The sequence below is a fragment of the Pristiophorus japonicus genome, unplaced genomic scaffold (genome assembly GCF_044704955.1).
Source record: "Pristiophorus japonicus isolate sPriJap1 unplaced genomic scaffold, sPriJap1.hap1 HAP1_SCAFFOLD_236, whole genome shotgun sequence".
NCBI classification, from domain to species: domain Eukaryota; kingdom Metazoa; phylum Chordata; class Chondrichthyes; family Pristiophoridae; genus Pristiophorus; species Pristiophorus japonicus.
This window is the reverse complement of record NW_027252079.1, coordinates 64,985-90,385: the sequence shown is the minus strand read 5'-3', so window position 1 is coordinate 90,385 and position 25,401 is coordinate 64,985. Positions and strand designations below refer to the sequence as shown.

Sequence of the window (25,401 nt, the reverse complement as noted above, 5' to 3'; positions counted from 1 at the left end):
TCATTTTATATTAATGACTTGGATGAAGGGACCGAGTGTAATGCAGCTAAATTTGCTGATGATACAAAGGTAGGTGGGAAAGCAAGTTGTGAGGAGGATGCAAAGAATCTACAAAGGGATATAGATAGGCTCAGTGAGTGGGCAAAAATCTGGCAGATGGGTTATAATGTGGTAAAATGTCAGGTTACCCCCTTTGGTCGGAAAAAAAAAAGGAAATTATTATTTAAATGGGACAATTACAAAATGCGGCAGTAGAGGGATCTGGGGAATCTTGGTGCATGAAACTCAAAACGTTGGCATGCAGGTACAGCAAGTAATCAGGAAGGCAAATGGAATGCTGACCTTTATTGCAAGGGGAATGGAGTATAAAAGTAGGCAAGACCACACCTGGAGTACTGCGCACAGTTTTGGTCCGGCCTTGTCTCCATTCCCGTACTGAGGGGATTGCTACACCAGACGGGAAGGGCAACATTTAGGGACACGGATTCCCCACCAATTCCCATTCCCCTTCTTTCTGGTGGATAATGGAGGGGCCACTGTGTGTAATGTGCAAGTCAGTAAGAATTGCCAGCAAGCTCTTTCAGTAGCAACTTTGACACTATTGTAGATTTTGAACAAAGATCAATTTAGCATTGTAGTAAAAGTTCATAATTTTATTGAAAACTAAATTTCTGTTGAGAGTTGCTGAATTAAGGGGAAAGATAACACACAGCGTTTCTTAAATGGATACTGCAACCCCGAGAACACAATCAGCAATATATCCAGAATATTAAAGTCCAGCCCAGTTATAGGGTTATCATCATCAGAAACAAACCTCAACTGTCAGAATGAACATGATTCAGTCGGGATGTGATTAACAGCAGCAATAACAGCAGATTCCAACCCCTGCAGTCACTTGTGAACTCGGTGTCTCAGCCGGAAGAAGACCAAGTGAATCCCCTCCCATACTCTGAGCAGGTGAACGGCCTCTCCCCAGTGTGATTGTGTCGATGAATTTCCAGCGCAGACGGTTATCTGAGTACCTTCCTACAGTCACCACATTCCCACGGTTTCTAAATGGTGGGGTTATCCGTGTGACTCTCCATGGTGGGACGATCAGTTGAAGCCTCGTCCACACACACAACACGTTTTTGTGCGATGTTTTTTCAGGCTGTGTAACTGATTAAAGCTCTTTCCACAGGCAGTGCACTGGAACACTCTCACTCGTGTGTGTGTGTGTATCTCGGTGCTTTTCCAGTTACAGTGACGTTTGGAATCTTTTCCCACAGGCAGAACAAATAAATATTTCTCCTTCCACTTTCAAAGGCCGATGATATTCAGGTCCTGATGAAAAGATTGATTCCGTCAGATCTTGACGTGATGTTTGGTTTGTGTTTCCTGTCTGAAAATCTCCCCTTCTAATACTCTGTAAAAGGAACCAACAAAACTCATCACTGTAAGCACAAGACAGAAATTCAGAATCGACAAACTGTAAGGGATAAATTGCAAGAGTTGCAAATAGGTGGTCAGAATTATGCTGAAGGTAGTGAACTTGTCTGTATTAGGATTGCCTATGTATGTAACACTTGCTTATGTAGGTATAGCACAAATGTATAACAAATTAAACTGAATCCGTAACCTTTAATACTTAAACAGCAAACTCAGCAGTTGTTGATCAGAAGTCTCTGAGGAAGAGATAAGGAAGCCAGTTTAGGCGTCTATTATACTGTGGCAAAGTGCAAGTCATGGAACAACACCATAGAAGATGGGAATTGCATATACCACTCAGAGACAGTTTGATAAGAGTCGACAAATCAATGTAACTTTGCTGATAGAATTAGACCTATCGAGGATTTTGTCGGAGGGTGCTCCTCTCCAAAACCTGTATAAATTGTACTTGAAACCTCTTGTATTTCGCAGGTTTTAGGCTGAACCTTCCCGTGCATTGCTCATAATAAAACCGGTAAACCTGAGGTTTCGTTTGTTTACTTTGTGGTCGTTATACAGTGGGAGCTGGGCGAGGTGTCGATTAACTCTATCAGTTAATCCACCTTGAGGGAAAGAAGCCTCCTTTTACCCCAACTGACGGGCAGGTGTCGATTAACTATATCAGTTAATCCACCTTAGAAGGAGAGAAGCCTCCTTTGTCCCCCTACATTTGGCGTAGTCGGCAGGATATAGACCCTCTGACCTGGATGATGTGACAGCTGAATGGCAGTGAGTATGATTGTGTATCACCTGCAGCTGCAGCATTGACGGGGAAGGAGGTAATCTGTATAAAGAATTAGAAGGCGCAATCTGTAGAACAAGTTATAGCGAACCACAGAAGGACAAAAACCAAGGTCGGGAATAGGTGTATTGCCTGAAAAAGAAGGAATACAACCTAAGGGGGAGAGGACCCCAGCGATCGTTAGAGGAAAAATAAGGTGAATGTCCCGAAGCGTGACATGGTAATAACACGGAGAAGCCGGTATTGATCGTGCAAACAAAGAAGGAATACAACCTAAAAAGTGGGGTGGGACCCCAGGATCCTAGGAAAACTGGCCAATGGGATAAAATGCTAGCTGAGAAAAATGGAAAATTAATAAAAGAAAAGAAAAAACACATTGAATTTACAAAGGACAGCGTCTTTTTATCAAAAGATAAAAATATGACCTTGAAAGCTACAGCTACTGAAAAGAGAAACAAAGATGTTGAGGAAAATGGACTGGAGGAAGATCATCAAAATACAAAACCTAATTTGAAGAAAGGAGATTTAAATTGGCTGTGAAAAAGATATTGGTTTAAATACAAAAACTTACGAGTTAAACCCGACACAGAAGTTTTGTGCCAAGAAAGAGAAACAATGATGTTTAACTATGGACTAGAGGAAGGTCATCAAAAAATTATTACGTTCGGATTCAAAAGGAAAAAAAAAATCTAAGTTATGCAAATTCAGCAAAGGAAGGAAAAAAACTGGGAATGAAAGAATTCTTAAAAAAGATGGAACCAGCACGGAAGTTTAGATTTTGTGCCGAGAGAAATAAAACACAAGATTTGCTCAGTGAAATGCTGGAATGTATATAGCTTGTGTGAAAATTGGATTTCAGTAAACAAAATAGCTATTAAAAATGTATAATCTCATTTTAAATCAATGAAAAAATCTTTGGCAGGTATTTGAATTGGAAGTTTGGAGAAATTGGAGTTTACTCTAAAATGCTGTCTTTCCCGATGAGATGGTTTTATTATGACAACTTTACGAATGATTTCTGCTGTTTTAACGGATTCCTAGTTTCGAAGCAAGTTTTGAAAGCGCAAAGACTTGGGGAAATTTTTTTGGATGATTATGCGAAATCACGTAATGACGTCAGGGCTTCTTACAAACCTGTAAAGGAGTTAACCCTTTCCATTGACAGCTGTGTTATACTGGATATTATTAATTTGGATTTCTTAATAAAAGAAAAACTCATCTGACAGATAGAGGAAATGGTGGGATAGTCAGAATAAAAATAAAACGAAGAAAGCCTATGTAATAATACTTCCCTGTTACAGAGGACAGATAGATACTGAAACAAAACAAATTCAAGAATTAGAAGCTAAGATCAATAAGCTAGAAGAGATAAAGACAGGACCAGACTGATGGTGCAATGGCTGTGCACGCACTATCATCTATGGTAATAGAGCCAATGTACCCCACGGTGGGCAAGTGTAATCCACAAACATAACCTAACAGTAAAGCAGACCGGAGTAAAGTGGCCCCCGGCACATGATAATGGCTATTTATCAGTGGCACCGATACGCATTACCACCATTCCCACCAACGGACATAGAGCAGCTCACATTACCATACAGGTGGTACCCCTCAGCCCACTGGAGAGACAAATTCTATTGAATAAGTTACCAACTCCTAAAGCAAAATAGTAGAAATACAGAATTCTGACAAAAGATTAGAGTAGAATACAGTGACAAAAGGCAGGTGAAAGGGTAGGGGAGGACAGGGAACAAAAGTGGATTGAATACAAAAACCACTCTGGGGCTTGATGACCCCAACAAAAATGATGCAGCATTCTTGAAAATGTTTAAAGATGGACTAGGAGAGGCACATCAAAAGATAATTATGTTAGTATTTAAGATAGGAGATGATTACGATGAAACTTTGGAATGGGCAGATCATGAAGAAGAGTTAAAGTCAAAACAAAGGGAGAAGATAGCAGCAGAGATGAAGGGGGAGGAGACACCCCCCGCGCAGCTCGCCTGATGTTTTAGCTGCAATAAGGGAAGAGGTGCAGGAAGGCGAAGCCCACTCCAGGCAAAGAAGGGAGCACCCTTTTGCAGTATGTGGATGATATCCTTATTGCCTCCAGCACAGAACAACACCTATTAGCTGCAACTACAATGCTAGGAGCTGTACAGAGTGCAGGATTAAAAATAAATCCTAGGAAGGTGCAGGTGGGAAGGAGTGAAGTAACATATCTAGGATACATAATATCACAAGGGAAGAGACAGATGCCCAAGGACAGAAAGGAAGCAATTCAATCAATGCCCAGGTCAGGAACCGTGAAAGTGGTCAGGCAGGTACTAGGGTTATTCAACTACTGCAGAAAGATCAGGAAATTGTGGTTGTAAGTTTAAAACAAGCTCTCACAGGTGTTCCAGCCTGGGATTACCCGACCAGAATAGACCCTTCCACATCTATGCCCACCACAGTAAGGATCATTACATGGGGACAGGCACAGGCCAGTGGCATAGTAATGTCGGGACACATACCCAGCATACCTTAGTAGAATTGCTTAACACAGGAAGGCTAAATCTGGTATCCGACACACGAAGGGCAAGGTGGGAAGCATGCTCTTACCCCCCAACGGGACGGTAACAATAAAAGACAGCTGTAACAACCCTGCAGGATGGATCATTACGCAGGGGAAGGAGCAGCAGTGTAGCCCGACAGGAGAAGACGAGGGAAGTAGTCAGGCTTGAGGAGGCAGACATGGATCTATATGTAGATGGGTCTCGGCACTATGTGGGACTCCACGGACGGGCCGTGGTAGATAGCAGCAAACAGGTCAAAAGTGAAGGACGGTTTGAAGGGGGTCAATCAGCTCAAGTGGCTGAATTAGTGGCTCTCACTGAAGCTCTGAGGCTGGCTAGGGGAAATGGAATAAACATCTATACAGACACTCGATATGCTTTTGGAGTAGTGCATGATTATATGATAGCCAGGAGCAGACGGGGATACATGATCTCAGGAGGAGGGCCGATTGTTAAACACTTAGTGGAAGCCTCCCTCCTACCCAAAGAGTGTGTGATCAACATCAACAGGGGAACACATGGGCAGATGAAGCAGTGGCAGAGACAGGTACACTGGCCGGGGAAGCCCAAGTTGGAGCATGTACAATCAGGCCTGAGGAAGTAAACATGCTTAAGGCACAGGGAGAAGCCACTCCACAGGAAAAGGAGGGGTGGAAGCAGAGGGGCCCAACAAGAGACTGACAGGATATGGAAGAAATAATGGGAATGTGGTGGCCCCGGAATGCATCCAGGGGAGACTATTAAATTTATACCATGGGTATGTCCATACAGGTAGAACCAACATGATAAGCTCGATGTCCAGATGCCGGTGGTGGAAGGAAATGGGTAGAGAGATAGAGGACCACTGTAGAAGGTGCGTGATATGCACAAAATACAACCCGGGGGGAAAGTAAAGGTCAGAATGGGGCATCAGCCCCGATCGAAAGGACCCTGGGAAAACTTGCAGATAGATTTAACTGGACTGTTACCCAGCAACAAAGGGAAGACATACTGCCTAGAAGTAATAGACCAGTTTACGAAGTGGGTAGAGGCTTTCACCACTAGAAATTGTTCAGCAGGAACCATGGCCAGGATCCTAGCAGAAGAAATAATGTCACTACAGTAGACTTAAATCAAGGTACATACTTCACAGGGAAGATAATGAAACAGGCCTGCGCTTTACTAGGGATCAGGCACAAATACCCCATATCAGAGACTGGATAGGGATGGGTAGACAGGATACCCTGAGTACTAATGAAGCTCAAGGCAACCCCTAGTTGGATGACAGGACTGACACCCTTTGAACTAATAGAGACAGGATACGGAAATTTGTAATGGAACTCTGTAAACAGTTACATGATTTAAAGACACAGGCTAGAGATTAGCAAATCAAGAACTTGGAGAACGACACGAAGGAACTGAAGGTCCAACACCCCAAATAGGCAGTCAGGTGATTACCCCAGAGAGGTCCAGGCTGGCACCCAAATGGACCAGACCCTATCGGGTAATAATGGTAAGTTATGGTAGTTAGAAGGGGCATCGGCAAATGGAAACACTGGACCCAGTTAAAAAAGCATGGTCACTAACTAACCGGTGACGACCAGGAAATATTGTTTTTTTGTCGGACTCTAGTGCTCGTGGAAACAACATGGGGTAACGCTGCCTCATATCAAGGACAACAGGCTGAGGGACGGCAAGGCCTGTATTACAGGGACTTGGGTGACATTAGTTTAAAAAGAATTTAAAAAAACTGATGGTGACGGATGGACCAACAGTAGACTTAAATAACGGGCATAAAACAACGTAACAAGAAAACGAAACAACATTGGGGATGGGCCAGTAATACGGGACCAATAATTAGTGGGTTAGGGTTAGGGTTAGGGTTAGGGTTAGGGTTAGGGTTAGGGTTAGGGTTAGGGTTAGGGTTAGGGTTAGGGTTAGGGTTAGGGTTAGGGTTAGGACCAGGATATGTTTTATAATCAGGAGGGACAGAGATATTGCACCCGGGGGAAGGGGGTGCAGATTTTACTCAACATCTATGAATGGTGGTGGAGGGATATCTCCCGAGATAGACCCACCAACACGGCCCCACCCACTACTTTAGCAACAGTGAGCACTACCAGGGCCCCGACTATCACACCCCCAGTGCCACAAACGTGTCCAACTATGAACGCTGGGGCAAAAGGGGGATTGATAAGGCAGACCAAGGCTAAGATACACTTTGGGATACATGGCGGGAGTTACAACGGTAAACACTACAGACCTACACACGATAGATAATAGAGTTAACGCTCCAACGCACACCTTACAGGGATTGCTGGAAAGGGATGAGGATAATGAAAAGATACAGGCACAACTGGGTAATGGCGCAGAAAGGGAATTATTACAAGTGGCCCACACATTGTGAGACCACGCCAGAACTATACATTCGATGAATAGAGCAGAACGGAACTTAAGTAAAACCATACAGACAGAACTAGTATGTACAGCGTATGGAATACAAATAACCTAGAGCAGCTTCAGAATGGAAAGGTGCCGGATTGGATAACACTTGATGTATTTACCAACTGGACCTTGGACAAAAACATGACTCATGCCTGCGAGGTGCGTAGAAACAGTCATGCTTGGGTCCCAAAGGCCTGATGTGTAACCGGACATTTAAATATAATAGGTTTTGTATTATCTATACCACAGTATGATTTGACAAAGGGAGGTCCTCTATACCAAACAATGCAGGAGAAATAAGAAATCAAACTTGCGTGCGGTACCATGACAAACCAGAAATGTAACTGAAGAGAACAGGACTAAAAGTCTCAGCATAGATGATTGTTATAAAAATCAACCCCCTAATACAGGATTACTAAATATAAACGGGTTTATTATAACCCCTGAGCTTAAGGAGGAAAGATCGATGGGACGATGATGGACCTTACCTGAACAGGTTATGCGAAGGCCATCGGGCCACAAGGAAAACCGACACTCGAACTGAAAGAGGAACAAACTCGACTGAATTGGACACCATTTGACAACATAGAGGATACCCCAGGCGGGGCAGAAATTCGGCAGAATAGAGAAGATCCCAAGTGGAGGAAAGATAGAAGAAACAGAGGATCGCCCAGGCGGGGCATAATTCGAACACTGAGATAATGTTGGGTAAAAAGGACTTATACACGAACTATGCTGGACTAAATGTACTGGTTGTAGTGCAAGGGAACTCATCTTGTTAGTATTATCCTGTAAAAAGGTGCAACTGACGGAAGAGGCAGGCCTGAGCCCGTACTATAGTTAAAACATTGAATAAAGAGAAATCAAACAGTCCGGCAGAAAGGACTTACTTAGTATAACCTTGATGGGAAAGCCAACAGGTACATCCTGCAGCTCGGGAAGTAGCGCTACCCAAGTGAATGGACAACCCTGAAAGCTCACCCGTGAGGTATTAATTGGGAAATGGCCTATCTTGGGCATATAGCCAAGGGCCATTAGGGGGGGGAATTGTAAGGGATAAATTGTAAGAGTTGCAAATAGGTGGTCAGTATTATGCTGAAGGTAGTGAACTTATCAGTATTAGGAGCGTCTATATAATTGCCTATGTATGTAACACTTGCTTATGTAGGTATAGCACAAATGTATAACGCATTAAACTGAATCCATAACCTCTAATACTTAAACAGCAAACTCAGCAGTTGTTGATCAGAAGTCTCTGAGGAAGAGATAAGGAAGCCAGTTTAGGCGTTTATTATACTGTGGCAAAGTGCAAGTCATGGAACAACACCATAGAAGATGGGCAATTGCATATACCACTCACAGTTTGATAAGAGTCGACAAATCAATGTAACTTCGCTGATAGAATTAGACCTATCGAGGATTTTGTCGGAGGGTGCTCCTCTCCAAAACCTGTATAAATTGTACTTGAAACCTCTTGTATTTTGCAGGTTTTAGGCTGAACCTTCCCGTGTGTTGCTCGTAAAAAAACCGGTAAACCTGAGGTTTCGTTTGTTTACTTCCGTGGTTTATATACAGTGGGAGCTGGGCGAGGTGTCGATTAATTATATCAGTTAATCCACCCAGAGGAAGAGAAACCTCCTTTTACCCCAACTGATGGGCAGGTGTCGATTAACTATATCAGTTAGTCCACATTGAAGGAGAGAAGCCTCCTTTGTATCCCTACACAAACCTAGTTTCCATGGAACATTCTTTCCTCTCTTGTTCTTACAAAGCTGTAAATCCCTGTTCCACACATTGTCCCTCCTGCTGTGCTGAAATCCAAACCCATCGCACGTCTCTAGACTGTTTCTCCTCCCAGTTTTCACCACCAATTCTGGCTGGGTTCAGTTCTACACTCACTGGTTCCCCTCCCTCTCCTCCCCTGAAGGTGCTGACTCTGGCTGGGTTCAGTTCTGCACTTACTGGTTCCCCTCCCTCTCCTCCCCTGAAGGTGCTGACTCTGGCTGGGTTCAGTTCTGCACTCACTGGTTCCCCTCCCCTGAAGGTGCTGACTCTGGCTGGATTAAGTTCAACACTCACTGGTTCCCCTCCCTCTACTCCCCTGAATAAGCTGGATCTGGCTGAGTTCAAGTCCGCACTCACTGGTTCCTTTCCCTCTCCTCCCCTGTAGGTGCTGACTCTGGCTGGGTTCAGTTCTACACTCACTTGTTCCCCTCCCTCTCCTCCCCTGAAGGTACTGACTCTGGCTGGATTCAGTTCTACACTCACTGGTTCCCCTCCCTCTCCCTCCCCTGATCATGCTGACTTTTGCTGGGTTTAATTCTACAATCATTGGTTTCCTCTCCCTCTCCTCCTCTGAAGTACTAGCTATCTTCGATCTGGTCCTGTGTAATGAGACAGGATTAATAAACAATCTCCTAGTAAAGGATCCCCTTGGAATGAGTGAGCAAAGCATGATTGAATTTCAAATTCAGATGGAGAGCGAGAAAGTTGGATCTCAAACCAGCGTACGAAGCTTAAATAAAGGAGATTACAAAGGTATGAGGGCAGAGTTGGCTAAAGTGGACTGGGAAAATAGATTAAAGTGTAAGACGGTTGATGAACAGTGGTGTACATTTAAGGAAATATTTCACAACTCTCAAGAAAAATATATTCCAGTGAGGAGGAAAGGGTGCAAAAGAAAAGATAGCCATCCGTGGCTAACTAAAGAAATAAAGGATGGTATCCAATTAAAAACAAGGGCATACAAAGTGGCCCAAACTACTGGGAGGACAGAAGATTGGGAAGCTTTTAAAAGCCAGCAAAGAATGACAAAAAATGATTAAGAAAGGGAAGATATGTTATGAAAGTAAACTAGCACGAAATAGAAAAACAGATAGCAAGAGTTTCTACAGGTATATAAAAAGGAAAAGAGTGGCTAAAGTAAATGTTGGTCCATTAGCGGATGAAACCAGGGAATCAGTGATGGGGAACATGGAGATGAACAAATATTTTGCATCAGTCTTTACGGTAGACGACTAAAACGATCCCAACAGTGGATAGTCAAGGGGCTATAGGGGGGGGGAAGGAACATACCACAATCACACTCACTCACTGGTTCCCCTCCCTCTCCTCCCCTGAAGGAACAGTGTGGATGGAGCTTTACTCTGTATCTAACCCATGCTGCACCTGCCCTGGGAGTGTTTGATGGGACAGTGTAGATGGAGCTTTACTTTGTATCTAGCTCTTGCTGTATCTGCATGGGAATGTTCGAACGGACAGTGCAGAGGGAACTTTGCTCTGTATTTATCCTCTGCTGTACCTGCCCTGGGAGTGTTTGGTGGGACAGTGTAGAGAGCGCTTTGCTCGGTATCTAACCCGTGCTGTACCTGCCCTGGGAATGCTTGCGAGGACAATGTAGAGGGATCTTTGCTTTGTATTTAACGTGAGCTGTCCCATCCTGGGAGTGTTTAATGGGACAGTAGATGGAGCTTTACTTTGTATCTAACTCTTGCTGTATCTGCCTGGGAATGTTGGATAGGACAGAGCAGAGGGAGCTTTACTCCATATGTAATCCATGTAGGACTGGCCCATGAAATGTTTCATGGGACAGTGTAGAAGGAGCTTTACTCTTTACCTAACCAATGCTGTACCTGCACTGGGAATAGTTGAAGGGCCAGGGTAGAGGGACCTTTATGCCATATCTGTACCTAAACCATGCTGTATTTGCCCTGGGAGTGTTTGATGGTAATTGCAGAGCAAGCTTTGCTCTATATCTAAACTGTGCTGTATCTGCCCTGGAAGTGCCTAATGAGTGAGTGTAGAACATAAGCACAAACAAACATAAGAAATAGGAGCAGAAATAGGCCATATGGCCCATTGAGCCCTGCTCCGCTACCCAACACGATCATGGCTGATCCGATCATGGACTCGGGTCCACTTCCCTGCCCACTCCCATAACCCTTTATTCCCTTATCGGTTAAGAAACTGTCTATCTCTGTCTTAAATTTATTCAGTGACCCAGCTTCCACAGCTCTCTGAGGCAGCAAATGCCACAGGTTTAGAAACATAGAAAATAGGTGCAGGAGCAGGCCATTCAGCTCTTCTAGCCTGCACCGCCATTCAATCAGTACCCCCATCCTGCTTTCTCGCCATAACCCTTGATCCCCCTAGTAGTAAGGACTTCATCTAACTCCCTTTTGAATATATTTAGTGAATTGGCCTCAACTACTTTCTGTGGTAGAGAATTCCACAGGTTCATCACTCTGGGTGAAGAAGTTTCTCCTCATCTCGGTCCTAAATGGCTTACCCCTTATCCTCAGACTGTGACCCCTGGTTCTGGACTTCCCCAACATTGGGAACATTCTTCCTGCATCTAACCTGTCAAAACCCATCAGAATTTTAAACGTTTCCATGAGGTCCCCTCTCATTCTTCTGAACTCCAGTGAATACAAGCCCAGTTGATCCAGTCTTTCTTGATAGGTCAGTCCCGCCATCCCGGGAATCAGTCTGGTGAATCTTCGCTGCACTCCCTCAATAGCAAGAATGTCCTTCCTCAAGTTAGGAGACCAAAACTGTAAACAATACTCCAGGTGTGGCCTCACCAAGGCCCTGTACAACTGTAGCAACACCTCCCCTCGCTATGAAGGCCAACATGCCATTTGCTTTCTTAACCGCCTGCTGTACCTGCATGTCAACCTTCAATGACTGATGTACCATGACACCCAGGTCTTGTTCCACCTTCCCTTTTCCTAATCTGTCACCATTCAGATAATAGTCTGTCTCTCTGTTTTTACCACCAAAGTGGATAACCTCACATTTATCCACATTATACTTCATCTGCCATGCATTTGCCCACTCACCTAACCTATCCAAGTCACTCTGCAGCCTAATAGCATCCTCCTCGCAGCTCACACTGCCACCCAACTTAGTGTCATCCGCAAATTTGGAGATACTGCATTTAATCCCCTCGTCTAAATCATTAATGTACAATGTAAACAGCTGGGTCCCCAGCACAGAACCTTTCGGCACCCCACTAGTCACTGCCTGCCAGTCTGAAAAGTACCCATTTACTCCTACTCTTTGCTTCCTGTCTGACAACCAGTTCTCAATCCACGTCAGCACACTACCCCCAATCCCATGTGCTTTAACTTTGCACATTAATCTCTTGTGTGGGACCTTGTCGAAAGCCTTCTGAAAGTCTAAATATACCACATCAACTGGTTCTCCTTTGTCCACTTTAATGGAAACATCCTCAAAAAATTCCAGAAGATTTGTCAAGCATGATTTCCCTTTCACAAATCCATGCTGACTTGGACCTATCATGTCACCATTTTCCAAATGCACTGCTATGACATCCTTAATAATTGATTCCATCATTTTACCCACTACTGAGGTTAGGCTGACCGGTCTATAATTCCCTGTTTTCTCTCTCCCTCCTTTTTTAAAAAGTGGGGTTACATTGGCTACCCTCCACTCAATAGGAACTGATCCAGAGTCAATGGAATGTTGGAAAATGACTGTCAATGCATCCGCTATTTCCAAGGCCACCTCCTTAAGTACTCTGGGATGCAGTCCATCAGGCCCTGGGGATTTATCGGCCTTCAATCCCATCAATTTCCCCAACACAATTTCCCGACTAATAAAGATTTCCCTCAGTTCCCCCTCCTTACTAGACCCTCTGACCCTTTTTATATCCGGAAGGTTGTTTGTGTCCTCCTTAGTGAATACCGAATCAAAGTACTGGTTCAATTGGTCTGCCATTTCTTTGTTCCCCGTTATGACTTCCCCTGATTCTGACTGCAGGGGACCCAAGTTTGTCTTTACTAACCTTTTTCTCTTTACATACCTATAGAAACTTTTGCAATCCGTCTTAATGGTCCCTGCAAGCTTCTTCTCGTACTCCATTTTCCCTGCCCTAATCAAACCCTTTGTCCTCCTCTGCTGAGTTCTAAATTTCTCCCAGTCCCCGGGTTCGCTGCTATTTCTGGCCAATTTGTATGCCACTTCCTTGGCTTTAATACTATCCCTGATTTCCCTAGATAGCCACGGTTGAGCCACCTTCCCTTTTTTATTTTTACGCCAGACAGGAATGTACAATTGTTGTAATTCATCCATGCAGTCTCTAAATGTCTGCCATTGCCCATCCACAGTCAACCCCCTAAGTATCATTCGCCAATCTATTCTAGCCAATTCACGCCTCATACCTTCAAAGTTACCCTTCTTCAAGTTCTGGACCATGGTCTCTGAATTAACTGTTTCATTCTCCATCCTAATGCAGAATTCCACCATATTATGGTCACTCTTCCCCAAGGAGCCTCGCACAATGAGATTGTTAATTAATCCTCTCTCATTACACAACACCCAGTCTAAGATGGCCTCCCCCCTAGTTGGTTCCTCGACATATTGGTCTAGAAAACCATCCCTTATGCACTCCAGGAAATCCTCCTCCACCGTATTGCTTCCAGTTTGGCTAGCCCAATCTATGTGCATATTAAAGTCACCCATTATAACTGCTACACCTTTATTGCATGCACCCCTAATTTCCTGTTTGATGCCCTCCCTCAGAAGAAATTCCTCCTCAGCTCAGTTTTAAATGGGTGGCCCCTTATTCTAAGATTATGCCCCCTTGTTCTCCTCTCCCCCATCAGTGGAAGCAGCCTCTCTGCATCCACTTTGTCAAGCCCCCTCATAATCATATGTTTCGATAAAATCACCTCTTATTCCAATGAGTAGAGGCCCAACCTACTCAACCTTTCCTCATAAGTCAACCCCCTCATCTCTGGAATCAATCTAGTGAACCTTCTCTGAACTGCCTCCAAAGCAATTATATCCTTTCATAAATATGGAAACCAAAACTGTATGCAGTATTCTAGGTGTGGCCTCACCAATACCCTGTATAACTGTAACAAGACTTCCCTGCTTTTATACTCCACCCCTTTGCAATAAAGGCCAATATTCCATTGGCCTTCCTGATCACTTACTGTACCTGCATAATAACCTTTTGTGTTTCATGCACCAGGACCCCCAGTAGGTAACCTTTATCATTGTTGTTGCCAAATTAAGTTAATCCAAGGGTTAAGTCATGGCAGGAGAGCTCGGACACGTGTCATGCTCCTCCTGTGCTGTGTGGGAACTCAGGGACGCTTCCAGTGTCCCTGACGACTACATGTGCGGGAAGTGTGTCCTGCTGCAGCTCATGATAGACCGCATTGCATCACTGGAGCTGCGGGTGGATTCACTCTGGAGCATGCGCAATGCTGAGGATGTTGTGAATAGCACGTTTAGTGAGTTGGTCTTACACAGACAGATAGTGAATGGATGACCAACAGGAAGAACAGTGGAAGGAAGATAGTGCAGAGGTCCCCTGCGGTCATCCCCATCCAAAACAGATACACCGCTTTGGATATTGTTGTTGGGGGGGGGGGGGGATGACTCATCAGAGCAGGGCAGCAGCAGCCAAGTCCATGGCACCATGGGTGGCTCTGCTGCACAGGAGGGCAGGAAAAAGTGTGGGAGAGCTATAGTGGTAGGGGATTCTATTGTAAGGGGAATAGATAGACGTTTCTGCAGCCACAATCGAGACTCCAGGATGGTATGTTGCCTCCCTGGTGCAAGGTTCAAGGATGTCTCAGAGCAGTCGCAGGACATTTTGCACCAGTTGTCGTGGTGCATATAGGTACCAACGATATAGGTAAAAAACGGGATGAGGTCCTACAAGCTGAATTTAGGGAGCTAGGAGTTCAATTAAAAAGTAGGACCTCAAAAGTTAGTAATCTCAGGATTGCTCCCAGTGCCATGCGCTAGTCAGAGTAGGAATCGCAGGACAGCTCAGATGAATAAGTGGCTTGAGCAGTGGTGCAGAAGGGAGGGATTCAAATTCCTGGGACATTGGAACCGGTTCTGGGGGAGGTGGGACCAGTACAAACCGTACGGTCTGCACCTGGGCAGGACCGAAACCAATGTACTAGGGGAGTGTTTGCTACTGCTGTTGGGGAAGGGTTAAACTAATATGGCAGGAGGATGGGAACCTATGCAGGGAGACAGAGGGGAGTAAAATGGGGGCAGAAGCAAAAGATAGAATGAAGAAAAGTAAAAGTGGAGGGCAGAGAAACCCAAGGCAAAAATCAAAAAGGGCCGCATTGCAGCAAAATTCTAAAAGGGCAAAGTGTGTTAAAAAGACAAAGCTGAAGGCTCTGTGCCTCAATGCGAGGAGTATTCGTAATAAGGTGGACGAATTAACTGCACAGGCAGCAATTAATGAATATTATATAATTGGCACCACGGACACATGGCTCCAGGGTGACCAAGGCTGGGAACTCAACATCCAGGGGTATTCAACATTCAGGAAGGATAAACAGAAAGGAAAAGGAAGTGGGGTAGCGTTGCTGGTTAAAGAGGAAATTAACGCAATAGTAAGGAAGGACATTAGCTTGGATGATGTGGAATCGGTATGGGTGGAGTTGCGGAATACCAAAGGGCAGAAAACATTAGTGGGAGTTGTGTACAGACCACCAAACAGTTGTAGTGAGGTTGGGTACAGCATCAAACAAGAAATTAGGGATGCATGCAATAAAGGTACAGCAGTCATCATGGGCGACTTGAATCTACATTTAGATTGGTCTAACCAAACTGGTAGCAATACAGTGGAGGAGGATTTCCTTGAGTGTATTAGGGATGGTTTTCTGGACCAATATGTCGAGGAACCAACTAGAGAGCTGGCCATCCTAGACTGGGTGATGTGTAATGAGAAAGGATTAATTAGCAATCTTGTTGTGCGAGGCCCCTTGGGGAAGAGTGATCATAATATGATAGAATTCTTTATTAAGATGGAGAGTGACACAGTTAATTCAGAGACTAAGGTCCTGAACGTAAGGAAAGGTAACTTCGATGGTATGAGACGTTAATTGGCTAGAATAGACTGGCAAATGATACTTAAAGGGTTGACGATGAATCGGCAATGGAAAACATTTAAAGATCACATGGCTGAACTTCAACAATTGTACATCCCTGTCTGGAGTAAAAATAAAATGGGGAAGGTGGTTGAGCAAGGGAAATTAAGGATAGTGTTAAATCCAAGGAAGAGGCATATAAATTGGCCAGAAAAAGCAGTAAGCCTGAGGACTGGGAGAAATTTAGAATTCAGCAGAGGAAGACAAAGGGTTTAATTCGGAGGGGGAAAATAGAGTACGAGAGGAAGCTTGCCGGGAACATAAAAACTGACTGCAAAAGCTTCCATAGATTTGTGAAGAGGAAAAGGTTAGTGAAGACAAACGTAGGTCCCTTGCAGTCAGATTCAGGCAAATTTATAATGGGGAACAAAGAAATGGCAGACCAGTTGAACAAATATTTTGGTTCTGTCTTCACAAAGGAAGACACAAATAACCTTCCGGAAGTACTAAGGGACCGACGGTCTAATGAGAAGGAGGAACCGATAGATATCCTTATTAGATGGGAAATTGTGTGAGGGAAATTGATGGGATTGAAGGCCGATAAATCCCCAGGGCCTGATAGTCTGCATCCGAGAGTACTTAAGGAAGTGGTCCTAGAAATAGTGGATGCATTGGTGATCATTTTCCAACAGTCTATCGACTCTGGATCATTCCTGTGGACTGGAGGGTAGCTAATGGAACACCACTTTTAAAAAAAGGAGGGAGAGAGAAAACATGTAATGATAGACCGGTTAGCCTGACATCAGTAGTGGGAAAAATGTTGGAATCAATTATTAAAGATGAAATAACAGCGCATTTGGAAAACAGTGACAGGATCGGTCCAAGTCAACATGGATTTATGAAAGAGAAATCATGCTTGACAAATCTTCTAGAATTTTTTTTGAGGATGGAACTAGTAGAGTGGACAAGGGAGAACCAGTGGATGTGGTGTATTTGGACTTTCAAAAGGCTTTTTACAAGGTCCCACACAAGAGATTGGTGTGCAAAATTAAAGCACATGGTCTTGGAGGTAATGTACTGACGTGGATAGGGAACTGGTTGGCAGACAGGAAGCAGAGTCGGGATAAACAGGTCCTTTTCAGAATGGCAGGCAGTGACTAGTGGGGTGCCGCAGGGCTCAGTGCTGGGACCCCAGCTATTTACAATATAGATGAATGATTTGGATGAAGGAATTGAGTGTAATATCTCCAAGTTTGCAGATGACACTAAACTGGGTGGCGGTGTGAGCTGTGAGGAGGACGTTAAGAGGCTGCAAGGTGACTTGGACAGGTTAGGTGAGTGGGCAAATGCATGGCAGATGCAGTATAATGTGGATAAATGTGAGGTTATCCACTTTGGTGGAAAAAAAACAAAAGGCAGAATATTATCTGTATGGCGGCAGATTAGGAAAAGGGGAGGTGCAACGAGACCTGGGTGTCATAGTATATCAGTCACTGAAAGTTGGCATGCAGGTACAGCAGGCGGTGAAGAAGGCAAATGGAATGTTGGCCTTCATAGCTAGGGGATTTGGGTATAAGAGCAGGGAAGTCTTACTGCAGTTGTACAGGGCCTTGGTGAGGCCTCACTTGGAATATTGTGTTCAGTTTTGGTCTCCCAATCTGAGGAAGGATGTTCTTGCTATTGAGGGAGTGCAGCAAAGGTTCACCAGACTGATTCCCGGGATGGCAGGACTGACATATGAGGAGAGACTGGATCAACTGGGCCTTTATTCACTGAAGTTTAGAAGGATGAGAGGGGATCTCATAGAAATATATAAAATTCTGACGGGAACGGACAGGTTAGAGGCAGGAAGAATGTTCCCGATGTTGGAGAAGTCCAGAACCAGGGGACACAGTCTAAGGATAAGGGGCAAGCCATTTTGGACTGAGATGAGGAGAAACTTCTTCACTCAGAGAGTTGTTAACCTGTGGAATTCTCTACTGCAGAGAGTTGTTGATGCCAGTTCATTGGATATATTCAAGAGAGGTTAGATATGGCCCTTACAGCTAAAGGGATCAAGGGGTATGGAGAGAAAGCAGGAAAAGGGTACTGAAGTGAATGATCAGCCATGATCTTAATGAATGGTGGTGCAGGCTCGAAGGGCCAAATGGCTTACTCCTGCATCTATTTTCTATGTTTCTATGTTTCTGTCCTCCCACTATTTTCAGCCACTTTATATGCCGCTGTTTTTAATTGGATACCATCCTTTATTTCTTTAGTTAGCCACAGATGGCTATCTTTTCTTTTACACCCTTTCCTCCTCACTGGAACATATTGTTCTTGAGAGTTATGAAATATTTCCTTAAATGTACACCACTGTTCATCAACCGTCCTACACTTTATCTATTTTCCCGATCCACTTCAGCCAACTCTGCCCTCAAACTTTTTTAGTCTCCTTTATTTAAGCTTAGAACGCTGGTTTGAGATCCAACTTTCGCGCCCTCCATCTGAATTTGAAATTCAACCATGCTATTATCACTCATTCCGAGGGGATCCTTTACGAGGAGATTGTTTATTAATCCTGTCTCATTACACAGGATCAGATCCAACATAGCCTGCCTCCTGGTTGGTTCTGTTACATACTGCTCAAGGAAACCGTCCCTTCTGCACTCCATGAACTCTTCCTCAAGGCTACCCTGACCAATTTGATTTGTCCAATCAATATGGAGGTTAAAATCACCCATAATTATTGCTGTTCCCTTTTTACAAGCCCCCACTATTTCCTGGTTTACACTCCGACCAAAAGAGTTGCTGCTGTTAGGGGGCCGATAGACTCCGCCCACCAGTGACTTTTCCCCTGGTTATGCCTCATCTCCACCCAAACTGTTTCAACATCCTGATCATTTGAGCCAATATCATTTCTCACTATTGCATTGATTCCATCTTTTATCAACAGAGCTACCCCACCTCCTTTTCCTCTGTCTGTCCTTCCGAATTGTCAAGTACTCCTGAATGTTTAATTCCCAGTCCAGGTCACCTTGCAACCACATTTGTGTTATAGCTACCAGATCATACCCATTTGTAACTATTTGTGCCAACAGCTCATCTAATTTGTTATGAATGCTGCGTGCATTCAGATAGAGTTTTTAAAATGTGTTTTCTTACCATTTTCTCTTGCTATGGCACCTCGGGCATACTCTCCTGAAATAGACAGAAACACAAATGTTAATACACAGCAGACCACTGGCAGTGCTCTAACAGACTTTGCAGCACGACAGAGCCCGAGAGTCAATAGTAAAGTGTGGAGCAACTCGCTGATCTGGGAAGCTAATGATTAAAGGCGAGTGGATAGTATTGGACTAATTGAGTCAGACTTTAGTGAAGTGGATGAGTTGGTACTCAATATTGCGGGTGAGTCACTGGCGAGCTGTGACGGGGATTTTTGCAACAGGTAAAGGGTCAGCAAGAAACAGAAATAAGTGCTGGAGGAAACCGAGCACATAATATAACAGAGGATGCACTGACAGCAGGAAGAACATTGTAAAGACACTGAGAAAGCCAGAACAATATGCTGATATAGGATCATAGGAACATGAGTAGGCCATTGAGCCCCTTGAGACTGTCGAACCAGTCAATTAGATCAAGGACTAACTCCGAATGCAGAAGACAAAGTCATAGAGGAAGAAGTAGTTCAGAAGTCTGAGAACACGGTTAGGACAAAGCTGCAGTTGGTGAGGTGTAGGAGGTGGGTGGTGATGAGTGTGGTAATGATGATGAGTTGGTTACCCAGGGATAGGTCTGTGCACATTGAAGATAAATGACAAAAGATACTGGAGGTGCAGGAGGGGCTAAATGACAATGTAAGAAATCCTGTAAGGGCTCGGAACCATCCCAAGCAAGGATGGCCGAGAAAATCAAGGCAATTCCCTGTGTTATACTTCCTGTTCTGGGTGACAAAGATGTTTGCAAAACAAGTCGCAAATATGAATAACTGCCAGTCAACTTGCGGCTAAAATAATACTGGGACGTTGAAAAGTAAATGGCGTTGTTCTTGTGACAAAAAATGGGAGAGAGATGAGCAAATAAAAACAATGGAACTGGTCAGGAACATTGAAGTAGCTGCAAGAAGCATTTACATTGGAGGAGGGAGAAGGCCAGGAGGAAAGGTGATCCACATGACATTGATTACAGAGTGGAATCTAGACAGCAGGTGGGTGATATACAAGAACCAGGTAACATTAACAAGGGTAAACTAGGGGCCAAAAGATGGAACATCTACAGTAAGCTGTATAGATGTGAATGCTGAATGCATTCGGAATCAGCAATTCCAAAACACGAGGTTACTACAGCACTCGGGAACTCCAGTGTTGTGGGAATATTATAAACATGGCTGACTGCAGAGGATGGTGCACGGGGACAGGAGGAGCCTGTTCCACCATTCAGTTAGATCTGTACCTCAACTGTATTTACCCACTTCTGCTCCATATCCCTTGATGCCCTTAACCAACAACAATCTACCCATCTCAGTCTGGAAAATGGTGAATTGTTTGATCCTCACATTCAGTCTTTTAAGGGAGAGGGTTCCAGATTTCCACAATCCTGTGAATGAATTTTTAAAAAAAATATTCAGGCACAGCAGAGTAGACAGCAAGGATGTGATGTGGGCCTGGATGTCAAAGACACTGAGGAGATTAAAGCTGTTGATCCTGTGAAAGAGCTGTCCAATTTATTCCCACACCCAATCCTTTCCCCATAACCCTGAAAATTAGTTCTCTCCAGCTACATGTCCCATTGCCCTTTGAACGTCCCGATGGAATCTGCTTCCACCACCCTTTCAGGTTCCAAATCTGAAAACATATCTCCACATTTCCCTCTAGTTCTCTTGCCAATTATTTTAGCTCTGTGACCTCGGGCTACCGATCCGGTTACCAGAAAAAACAGTTTCTCCCGTTTGCTCAATCAAACCCCCTCAGAATTTTGAATACCTCCATTAGGTGTCCCCTTGACCTTTGCTGCTCCAAGGAGAACAATCCCAGCTTCTACTATCTCTCCACTTTACTGAAGTCCCTCATTCCTACTCTCATCCTAATAAACCTCCTCCTTACTCTCTCCAAGACCTTGACATCCTTCCTCAAGTCTGGTTCCCAGAATTCTACACAAAACTCCAGCTGCAGCCTAACCAGTGATGTGTAAAGGTTCAGCATGACTTCCTTGTATTGAATTCAATGCCCCCGTTTACAAAGCCAAGTATCCCACAGGCTTTCTTCACTGTCTTATCAACTTGCTCTGCAACCCTCAATATGTGAACATGCATCCCAGTTCGTTCTGTTCTTGCACATCTTTCAAAATAGCACCATTTAGATTACACTGCCTCTCCATGTTGTTTGTCCCAAAGTGCATTACTTCACACTCAGCCGCATTAAACTGTACCTGCCATGTGTCTGCCCATTTCTCCAGTCCGTCCATGTCCTCCTGAAGTCTGCTACTATCCTGCTCACTATTCACTACATTGCCAAGTTTTGTATCATCTGCAAATTTCAAAATTATACTTTCTATCCCCAAGTTCAGGTTATTTATCTACAACAAGGAAAGCTTATCGTGAATGGTCTCAGATTTCTCACAGATGTGTCTCCATTCTGAGTAAAATATCATTCTTTTCCTTAGAGTTCTTTGGCCAAGTTCTGTTCCTTTTCATCCAAAATATTGCGCAATGTAGAAAATTCAGAGTCGATGAGGTTCTGCGATTGATTCGACTGTTCCTGTGAAGACAAAAAAAGTTCGTTAAAGAAGGAAACAAAACTATCGCAGGTCACCAGCACATGGATTACAATGCTTAATAACCACCAAGCCACGCTGCTGAAAATGCACAGGGAAAGAGTTCTGTTAGCCAGGCATGGGGTGCATAACACGCTACCCGTACAGGCACAGCCCACATCGGCCTGCTGAGAATTCACCTTCACTTTGGAGATGATCTCTTGCTGCTTAAACTTAAAATCATGAGATTTCCTTCTGCCTCAGAGAATGTAGGATTCAGTTCATTTTCACCTGCAATTTAAATTAAATGAGGTCTGAAGTTAATTGGCAAAAAATCCAGGGAGGAAATGAGGGGAAACATTTTTACGCAGCGAGTTATGGTGATCTGGAGGGCCCTGCCTGAAAGGGCGGTGGAAGCAGATTCAATAGTAACTTTCAAAAGGGAATTGGATAAATAGTTGACTAGGAGACATTCACAGGGCTCTGGGGAAAGAGCAGAGGAGTGAGACTAATGGGACAGCTCTTTCAAAGAGCCAGCACAGGCACAATGGGCCGAATGGCCTCCTCCTGTGCTGTGTGTTTCTATAATTCTAGGTGCTGACAGCAGAGTCGGGGCTTTGTTAAAATTAGAAAGATTAAATGTGAATTTTAAAATAAATTCTTAGCTGGATCAACTGTTTTAACTTCACTTCATAATGGTTGCAGCTGATGCAAAGCTGAAGTGGAGTCAAACTCTCTCCTGGCCCACGGTCAATGGAAACTATTGATCTTCAGAGTTACTCTGCACATCTTCCCTCGCCATCAATCTCAAACTGCTTTGCATCAACACAGAGTATGTGGCATGACTGTCCCAATCACACTGAGCTGGGACATATTGAGTTAAGACAGGCAGAATCAGCTGAACTATGAACAGAAGTACTGAGCTTTCTATACTTCAACAACATTAGATTCACAGTAAGATTGCTGCCTTCCTCCAGCTCACAAGATATCCTGAAATTTAAATAAAATGCAAAGTCAGGTAACACCAAGTTTCCTATTGGGAAGTTCACCTCAGTGTCCTGGGTCAATATTTATCCTTCAACCAACATCACTAAAACAGACGAGCTGGTTATTGTCACATTGCTGTTCATGGAATCTTGCTGTGCGCAAATTGGCTGCTGCGTTTCCTACTTTACAATACTGACTACGTTTCAAAAGTACTTCATTGGCTGTAACGCACTTAGGGATGTCCTGAGCTTGTGAAAAACACGATTTAGTCTTTCTTTCTACAGGATTAACACACACCATTATTGCAGCATGACATGTCCTCTGCTAGAAACTGTCAGACACAAGTCAGCGACAGTGTGTGACTGAGATAGTCCTGATACAGCATCATTTCCTGTCGTTGCTGATTCCATCATTTCTTACCCATACTCCAGCTATGAGCAGATTCTTCACACCACGAGTCTAATTTAAGCACACACATACACACCTTACAATAGATGACAGCACCCCCCTCACAAAAACAGAAGATCCCATGCACAGATCATCTTTAACCCATGACTAAGATTACCCACCATTATATTATGGGGATTATTTGCATCCTTCCTCCGCCTCACCATTCCCCCTCCTCATCCCATCCCCCTTCCTCTCCGCATCCACCTTCCTCTTCCCCCCCTCTCCCCCTCCTCATCCCATCCCCCTTCCTCTCCCCCTCCCCCTCCCCATCCCATCCCCCTTCCTCTCCCCCCCTCCCCAATGCACATTGGGCCCATACTCTCTGGAATTAAGAAGAGAGGTGATCTCATTGAGACACAAGATTCTGAGGGGGACTGACAGGGTAGATGCTGAGAGGTTGTTTCCCCTCTCTGGAGAGTCTAGAACTAGGGGACATAGTCTCAGGATAAGCGGTCGGCCATTTAAGACCGAGATGAGGAGGAATTTCTTCACTGAGAGGGATGTGAATCTTTGGAATTCTCTAACCTAAAAGGCTATGGATGCTGAATCTCTGAATATATTTAAGGCTGAGATCGATAGATTTTTGGACTCTGGGGGAAATTAAGGGATATGGGGATTTGGCGGGAAAGTAGAGTTAAGGTCGAAGATTAACCATGATCTTATTGAACGGGGGAGCAGGCCCGAATGGTAAAGGGGGAGGGAGGGGTGACAAGGATGACAATAAAGAACCTAATTTCCCCTTAATTGCATCTATGCTATTCGCCTCAACAACTCCATGCGGCAGCAAATTCCACATTCTCAACACTCTCTGGGTAAAGAAGTCATCCTCTTAAAACTGTGCCTTCATATAGTGACAGGAGGGAGATAATTGCACCAAGACCTGCCCCCAACTCCTCCTGTCTATTTTTCTGTATTACCAATTTGGGTTTTTTTAAGACTCAGAAGGTTATAGGTTTAAGTCCTGCTCCAGAACCTGGAGCACAAAATCTAGGCTGACACACCAATGCAGTGCTGAGGGAGCGCTGCACTGTCGGAGGTGCAGTCTTTCGGATGAAATCTTAAACCGAGCCCCCCCCCCCCCCGTCTACCCCCTCAGGTGGATGTAAAAGATCTCACGGCACTATTTTGAAGAGCAGGGGAAGTTATCCACAATGCCCTGGACAATATTTATCCCTCAACCAACATCAACAAAAACATATTATTTGGTCGCTAACACATTGTCTGCTTGTGGGAGCTTGCCGTGTGCAGATTGACGGCCACGTTTCCGACATTACAACCACAAGTACACTTCAAAAGTAGTTCCAGATCACAACAACTCGCTGTGTTTAAAATAAAAAGTTGCATTTCACCCCGCTTCTTAAATCGGTGTCAACACTGAGCCCCGTGAGGAGATATTAAGACAGGTGACCAAAAGCTGGTAAAAGAGGCAGGTTTTAAGGAGCGCTTTAAAGGAGAGGGGTAGAGAGGCGGAGAGGTTTAGGGAGAGAATCCAGAGCTCAGGGCCCAGGCAGCTGAAGGCACGGCTGCGGTTTGTGAATTTAAAAATGATCCGCTATATGGTGCCCACTCCAAATAACAGACTTGGCAGGTCCGGAATTAGGTGCATTACCTTCCAATAGATGAAACATTTGATCTGTGCCCTCTGCAGCACATCCTGTACCCAGCAGCCAGGCCTGTGGCTCACTCACTGGGCAGCAGACCCTGTCATTGCAAACACTATTTCAATGTGTTTCCCCTCTGTAACAATCCACAACATTCAGCACATTATATATAGTACAGACTGGAGCAAACACATCCCCCTCCTCCACAATCCGCCCTCCCCTCATCCCAGCCCTCACCCCCCGGGTATAAAACCAGGCAGCCGCTCCCACCGGCTCCAACTCACCGACACAAGGACCCAGCGCCGCGTCACTGGCGCCCGGCCCAAACACACTGCCCGAGCTCCGAGTCCCACTGAAGCCTGGGCCCGCCTCCCTCACTCTGAGTGACAGGCGCTCCGGCCAATCCGCTTCCCCGCAGACATCCCCGCCCCGGAAACCCGCCTTCCTCACTCTGGGTGACAGGCGCTCCGGCCAATCCGCTTCCCCGCAGACATCCCCGCCCCGGGAACCCGCCTCCCTCACTCTGAGTGACAGGCGCTCCGGCCAATCCGCTTCCCCCGGGAGATCCT

At 44.7% G+C, this 25,401-nt stretch overlaps 1 protein-coding gene across 6 annotated transcripts in view; it reads right to left on the bottom strand.

Moving 5' to 3' along the window:
- LOC139245792 (zinc finger protein 239-like) overlaps positions 1–25,202 on the bottom strand; it is a 43,411-nt gene extending 18,209 nt beyond the window's left edge. The window contains exons 1-6 of one of the 6 annotated variants that reach the window (XM_070871303.1): positions 25,117–25,182; positions 24,841–24,932; positions 21,471–21,799; positions 19,206–19,241; positions 7,680–7,731; positions 815–1,405 (exon numbers count right to left, since the gene is read on the bottom strand). The gene's annotated coding sequence lies outside the window, so the exon portion shown is untranslated. Of the gene's footprint in view, positions 1–814; positions 1,406–7,679; positions 7,732–19,205; positions 19,242–21,470; positions 21,800–24,840; positions 24,969–25,116 lie in introns of all 6 variants that reach the window. The other 5 variants (XM_070871302.1, XM_070871301.1, XM_070871305.1 and 2 more) reach the window with 5 other exon arrangements.
- Positions 25,203–25,401: the final 199 nt, after the last annotated feature.